This window comes from Leptopilina heterotoma, unplaced genomic scaffold (genome assembly GCF_015476425.1).
Source record: "Leptopilina heterotoma isolate Lh14 unplaced genomic scaffold, ASM1547642v1 Lhet_60, whole genome shotgun sequence".
Taxonomy (NCBI): Eukaryota; Metazoa; Arthropoda; class Insecta; order Hymenoptera; family Figitidae; genus Leptopilina; species Leptopilina heterotoma.
Window position 1 is genome coordinate 7576367 of NW_025111138.1, and position 6160 is coordinate 7582526.

General features: G+C 29.2%; 1 protein-coding gene across 1 annotated transcript in view; it reads right to left on the minus strand.

The window, feature by feature from the left end:
- Positions 1–3551, minus strand: part of LOC122509464 (caskin-2) — a 149148-nt gene extending 145597 nt beyond the window's left edge. Inside the window, exons 1-3 of the mRNA XM_043623578.1 lie at positions 3115–3551; positions 2601–2728; positions 2145–2371 (exon numbers count right to left, since the gene is read on the minus strand). The gene's annotated coding sequence lies outside the window, so the exon portion shown is untranslated. The remainder of the gene's footprint in view (positions 1–2144; positions 2372–2600; positions 2729–3114) is intronic.
- Between the last annotated feature and the right edge of the window lie 2609 nt (positions 3552–6160).

Below are 6160 nucleotides of genomic sequence, written 5' to 3' on the forward strand. Positions count from 1 at the left end.
GTACGCGGACGCGAACGTCGCGTGTACTCTTTCTCTTTCTCTCTCTCTCTCTCTCTCGCTCGCTCGCTCTCTTTTCCACTCTCACCCATTTTCCCCCAACATTGCAAATCCCACGACTTCATCCTTCTCTGTCTAATGCTACCCCGCGAGCCCCGCGATATCGATTGCCCCCCCGCGCACATGACTCGTTGGGGCGACCTGCGAGACCAGCCATTTCATGTATGCGCCGCTGCCGCCTACTGCTAGTGCTGCTGCTGCTGCTTCTGCTTTACCTAAAAGTTAGGATTCGCGCCGTTATATGCCTCCGAGCAATGTTACTCCCCCATATACACATATACCTATGGGACATGGGACAATATTATGGGTGTAAATTAAGTTCTCTCAATTTGAGGAAACAGACATTGCGTGATTTGAATGCTCCACACTGCTATAGATTCAAAGGATTGATGGGATAATGTGATTTTCTCTTTAATTGCAATTCGTTGACCGATCACATTTCCCAAAATTCTATTTCGATATTTATATCTCATCTATTTATTGTTTTTCCATACGATTTACTTTCTACTCTCTAAATCTGAATTAATCGCTGTCTACTAACTACTCTTTAAATCTGAATTAGTTAAAACTAACTAATTGTTAGTAAATTGACTTTTCACTTCAGCAATTAGTAAAAAAAATAATTAATCTTCAGTAGAAAATAACTAATCATTAGTAAATAAACAACTAAGAAATAAGTCAAAGTTGACATAACCTAAAAGTGAATTTAACTAATAATCCGTTAAAACAATTAACTATTTGATTAGTAGAAATATTACTATTTCTGTATCAAAGTACACTAAGAAACAAATTTTTTAATCCAAAAATAAGTAGCCAACCAAAAAAATATGTTTATATTAAACATATTTTATATTTGAATTAAACGTACCTAATTTTTATTGAATCAAATAATATTTATTGGAGTCAATTAAATAGTATTTGCCTCAAATACTTAAATTATTGGTTCAAATACCATTTAATTGACTCCAATAAATATTATTTGATTCAAATAAATATTTAATTGGTAATAGTCAAGTAATCGGTTACTTGAATCAAATGAATTTTTTGTTCAGTGTAGTTAATTAAAGTTATAATTATAATTTAATTAATAAATTTAATTATTAATTTATTAATAAATAAAAATTAATAAATTTATTAATAAAGAATATAATTAATAAACTGAATTAATAATTTAATTTATAATTATAATCTTATTTTAATTTAAAATAGAACTGTTTAAAAGGAATGTTCAAATAAAGTCAAATCTAGGGGAGAGTGAGAGGGGGACGGAACTCATCTATAAAACGTGACACAATACGAAAGTGTCGAAAATTTAAAAAATGCATAAAGTCATTTTTGAAAAATGAATTGCATACCGGCTGTTATAGAACCGTTTTAATTCGTAAAATATTAAACGAATACGAATCGTAAAAATCTATAAATAATAATATAAATATTCCAGCAATATATTGGAATATTAAAATATAAAATTGTTAAAAATTCAATTTTATCAATAAAAATATTGAAAATTAAGGTAAAATAAATGTTACATGTAAACAAACATTCACGATTCCAGTTCACACATCAGGGGTGAGGGGGCAAGGGTGGGGATCAAGCTCTCTATGTTTAATATTGAAAAACTATTCAATAAAACATTAAACTATGTTTGGATGTGAAGATTGATATAAAAAGAATTTAAAATTTATATATTTTTAAAAAAGAATTTAAATTACTTTAATAATACCGAATTATTAGCTCAAATTAAAACTGTCACTTAAAGTTATTAAATTAAAATTTTTTTTTAAAATAATTTTTTAATAATTTAACAATTTAAATTATTATTTTCAATTCACAGAAAATCATTTCAAAAATTATTAAAAAGCAAGATAATAAACATTAAAATAGACGCAATTTTTATTTGCATCAAAGTAAATAATTCTCTACAATAAATGAATCATTCTCTATTTTTCCCTAAACTTAATATTCATGTCGATTTGAAAAAACTTTTAAATTAAATTTAAAAAATTCAAATTTTTAGAGGGAGGGCATAAAATGTGAAGTAAATATTGGAAATTGTGAAATAATATAAATTAATAAAAATGACTCGCCAGTAATCCTCCTCGAAGCTGTGATCCTTTTCGTCCTTTAAAACCTTATCTGGACCAGCTGATATAAATCCTTTATCAAAACACCAAAACTGGAGGGGGTGGCACTTCCTTTGTATTGTCCTGTCTGTCCTTTAAAATTTCTATGATCCATTTCCAATCCTGCTGATTTAGGATTATATTCTCTTCTTTGTCCATTTTTCCAATTCTCAAAATGGACTAGAAACTGCCTGTAAAAATGCCAGAAATTAATATTTCCAAATATTTAGATTGTATCTATAAAACAAAAATCTTTAGCAATAATAGATATGTATTATACACAGCACTGTTAAATTTCATAATTTTTTACACAAAATTTCAAATCAATAACAATTAACAACAGTGAATAATAAATTTCAATTAAAAAAGGAAAGAACTCATTATGGTGTAATAAAAAATAAAGAGAAAAAAAATACTTACCCATAAGAGATTCCATCAGAATGATGACAGCACACACTCCTCTATACCCCCACACACTGAAGGCTAGGAGAATGTGACACTTTTTTCATGTACCATCATATTTTGTCTTTGAGATCTTTAGGAATTTCCTGAAACAAAAGAAAAAAAAAGAATATTTGAAATATTTAAACATAAAAAATTTAAGAAAAATTAAATTATTTTCAGAACAAACACCTGTAATAATTTTAATGAAAACAACGGAAATTTATTTAAACTGTCAAAAAAGAAAAGTCTATTTTAAAAACTGACAAAAAAATCAAAAATATTACCTAACAGTTTAAAAATATATTGAATTTATTTAAATAATACATTTTATTTAATAATAAATATTTGTATTTCACTAAATTCAATAAAACTTTAAATTGTTTAAAATTGTTCTTTATATTATTCTTATTTATTAATAATTAGTAATAAATAAAACAATATAAATAAGCGTTTAAATTTAAAAAAATTTGTAATGGAAAATATTACTTACCGATTAGAAATCCCATCTTCCGAAAGTTGATGGCGCGGCATCCTTGGACCAGCTTCACGTTCTCGTCATCGGCCTCATCTCTTGATCGTCCTCCTGCCACCATTTCCTATCATCATTTGATAGGACCCCTTGGCGACTAATGCAGTATGGCATTGCATTTCTTCTGATGGTTCCTAAATAACCCATTCTCTAAGGAAGTACCCACAATAGAGATTTTTAGGTTAAGTTGACACGTCACTCTAAAGAGACTCCATTTTGTACAAGGTGTCAACATAACCTTAAATTCCCAATTGTGGAATTACCCCTCTTTTGACTCCACAATTAGAAACCCTAAGTGTGGAGTCACCTTCATATTGGCAACCTAGACATCACTGCCTGGAGTCCAGGGTGACAGCTGCAATAAGGGGTGAACCCAATGCGCCTCTCACCCTGGACTCCAGCCGATGATGTCTAAGTTGCCAATGTAGAGCAAACTCCACAATGAGGTAAAAACCCCATTGTGGAGTCTGCTCCACATTGGCAACCTAGACATCATCGGCTGGAGTCCACCCTGGACCCCAACCAGTGATGGCCAGTTTGCCAACTGGGCCACCCCTAGTCCCCCCTGGGGTCACCCTCCTCCTCTGGGAGGGGCCCCTGGCGGCTTCTCTACCACCGAGGAGTCCCGTAAGGGGCTCAACCCGGGAGAGCCAGCTACCACCGTCACCGATGGTTGCTCGCCGCCAACTGAGCTCCGCGCACAGCACTTACGCATGTTCGGAATGGCGCGCTCCCTATTGGCTGGCCGCGTCGACCAATGAGCAAGCGCCTAGGCGTTCAGCGCGCTCGTGTCGATTATTCAAACTAAATATATCGATAATAAACTATCGATATTCAAATTCTGTAAAATAAATATTAAATTAACTAAATAATTAATAGATGAAGTATAATTAACTATTAAATAAAATCAATAAATATAAATAATAGTAACAATTTATTAAAAATAATATACTAAAATACTGTTTTTCTAAAACTATTTTTAAACAATCGATTCCTAACCTCAAATCTTATGTCACCATAACTTCTGAAGAAAGAAAATGTCAATAACAGTCAACAATCAAAGAATCAAAGACAATTGTAAATAAATATTAATAAGTTTGAAATATTAATAATTGTAAATAATCGAACAGTGAATAATTTACACTCGTCTATTATAAGTGATACGAACAAAAAGAATTTATTTACAGACAACGAATGGTTTCTCGAATGGCTTGGTCAAATAATCCTTTGTTTTTCTCAACTTTGCTGGACCACCAGGAGTTAAAAGTGCATTTTCTAATGTTCCACAAAGAACAACAAGGATTTAAAGATTATAATATAGATGTTTGTAATCAGCAATTAAATCGAATCATCCATTGCTTGAGGAAAACACTCTAAACCGAATTGAACTACTTTAGGTATTTCTAACTAATTTCCACTATTTTTTCTTCTTTCTGATATTTTTTATTAATTGCTTTTAAATTACGGCAATTATTGTAATTTTAATGAGGGAAATTAATTTTTAAAAGTGAAAAATTAGGCCTTAGTTAATTATTCTAGTAATTATTGCATTAATTAGTGATTATAATGTTTAATAATAATTTTCGTTTGCCTGAATTATTCTATTAAAAATGTGTTTTTTTATTTTCTTGTTGAGTATTAAACGTATTAAATTTTTTGTTTCAATAGACGTGCATTCAAGGGACATTTTCGTCTGTTTTTTTTAACAAAATGTAAAATTCAACACAGATTCCAAAGGAATCTGTCAATTCTGTTACTACTGGATCGTATAAATAAATTTTCTCCTTTTTTAATTTCTTTTACTGTCATTTGAATTTTATACTCGTAATGATTGTTTTTAGAACGGAAATCTATTGACAATGACAATAAATTCTTTTCTAAAATACGGCAACGAATATTTTGGAAATGGTTCTTGACTCGTGGTAACTCGTTTAACCGATAAAGATGTTATCGGACATTATTCGGGGCTTTAAATTTACGTCTCGGTGGAGCACCGGAAGTTGGAACTGGAAAAATGGAAACGAGGAAAGATTTACCTAAAACCATCGCCAAACAATGTGTCGCCTACAATTGTTTCAACGAATTGGATTACATTTGGAGAAAATAATTATTTTTAACAAAATTTTTATACATCACTTTTCCAGGAATTTGCATCGTACGGAGTCTGGGCATTTTTTGATGAATTCAATCAAATTGATTTGGAAATTTTCAGTAGTTGCTCGATTTAGGAATTATTTTTAATATTTAATTTAAATAACGTGACACGTAAATATTGTTTTACAAATTTTAAATTTATTATCAAAAAGAATAATATTTAGGTATCAATTTATAAAACAATTCTTTTGAAAATGAATTTAATTTTGTTTTATTAAAATCTTTTCATGCAGAAATTTATTAATTATGTAAATTATTAATTAAAATCTTTTACGAAGAATTTTAAACTTAAAAAATAATATTTTATTAAGTATTAATATAATTTTGTAAAAATAACGTTTCGATAAAATATTTATTATACTTTTTTGAAAAAATACAATAATGAATTATTTTTTTAGGGCACCTAAAAATGGATAATTAGTGGAAAATACTCTCTACTAGAATAATTTTTACAATGAAAGAGCATTGTTTGTAAAACTTGTCAAGGCCTATCAATTTTGCTTGGAGCAGTTATTGACCCAAAATCATTACGATTATAGAAAGAGGACAATTAAATCAGTTTTTGTAGCTGCCGACGATTTGAAACTAAAATTTCCAAACGAGAATGAAGATATTTTTATCTTATGAATCATTAAGGACGAAAATCTACCAAAAATTTCGGTCCTGATCTTCCTCTTTTTTACGTAAGACAATAATTATGATTTCTTTTGAAATATTCATTAATCATTCAAAATTATTTACTAAAATAATATCAATTATTAAATTTCTAATTAATTATTATTATTTTAAATTCAATTAAATTGAAATTGTTTTAAATATTCATTATTATTATTATTATTATTATTCGTAATTA